The following is a 1,398-nucleotide window of genomic DNA, read 5'->3' on the forward strand; positions in this document are numbered from 1 at the left end:
TGGTCAACACTCTTTTAAGAGGTATAACTTTCACTTTATTTGTTATTTTGTCAAATATTATTAGATATATATATTTTTCCCAGATTTATATTAATTTATTAACAAACATATTTAATTAAATGTTTGAAAATAAACTCAACAGTATGGTTCTTGTATTTTGTGTTCAAAGGAATACCTAATATATAGTTTCGAAAGTAACATTATTTTATTGAGTAAGTAAATTAAAAAATCATGAGTTAACAAATGTAAGGTGTTGAATTATCGAACAAAGCTTTAGGCCTAATTACCAATACAACAATTGCAAACTGCAGTATAATGATTAAAACCGTATTTTTACATTGCTAGGGCATGCTTGCTTTTTACTAAGTGGAATTAGACATTTTATCCCAGTTAATAGGAATAGGACAAATTTTTTTGGGGTATTAAAATAGCTTTTTATCTACATTTATTTCAAAAATAATTTTGTTCTATCCTTAATACAAAATCTAATTTCACGCTCATTTACGTCTATGTCTTCATGAATTCACTAGAATTTCATGTACTTATTTGCATGTCTTGTATAACCATGAAAAATGTATATAAATTAAATGTTTACGATTTTTAGACTGCCGGGTTTTGTAACGTTTGCAGATAATAAATATGTAAATTTCATTATAAAAATGTAAGTAATATAGTAGGGGAACACCGTTCGCCGTACTCGCGTCGGTAAAGAAGATCTTTCACATCATCAACAGTGGCGCTGCCTGATATCCGCATCATGAACTAGGTCAAGCGCAACGAGCGCTGGTTGTCTGCTTTTGTTTCCTTAGTCAATGCCACCATTAAAAAATAAATAATACCTTGTTTAAGCTGTATTTACAATTTACAGTAAATACTGAAAGTGAATAAAGACACTACTGACAATCCAGTGGTATGTCTAGATGTAGCCCTATGATATGTATACATTATTTCAGTTCAATAGTAATCATATTGCTGTGACTTGACTACACAACAGTCACACATTAGCTGGTACAGCAAGTCTAGTAACTAAGTTATTAAGTAGCAAACATACCTATTGCGTGTATTCCATTGGCCATTGCAGACTTGATATATGAAGAGAGACTTGTCTTCAATCGCTAAAGTTGCGAGACATCCACGCGATGAAGTTGGCCACCTTCTGTATCTTGACTGGGTCTCGCTTTCCCTGGGCAAATTGAATGTTATTTCAAACATCTAATAATAATGAATAATTTATTTTATTGGTCATCTGGATACATAACCTATGATTGACAAACAACATTGTGGTTTAAATAAACTACAAAGATGTTTTTAGCCGTTTTACAAAACGTTAATTGGAGGCTGGAAGCTGTCCAATGTGTCCTGTCCTGTGTGGAATTGCTGTCCAGGACCGAAATGGCA

Source organism: Macrosteles quadrilineatus, unplaced genomic scaffold (assembly GCF_028750875.1).
Source record: "Macrosteles quadrilineatus isolate MER2022 unplaced genomic scaffold, UCM_ALF_1.0 Scaffold_1__1_contigs__length_201487025, whole genome shotgun sequence".
Lineage (NCBI taxonomy): Eukaryota > Metazoa > Arthropoda > Insecta > Hemiptera > Cicadellidae > Macrosteles > Macrosteles quadrilineatus.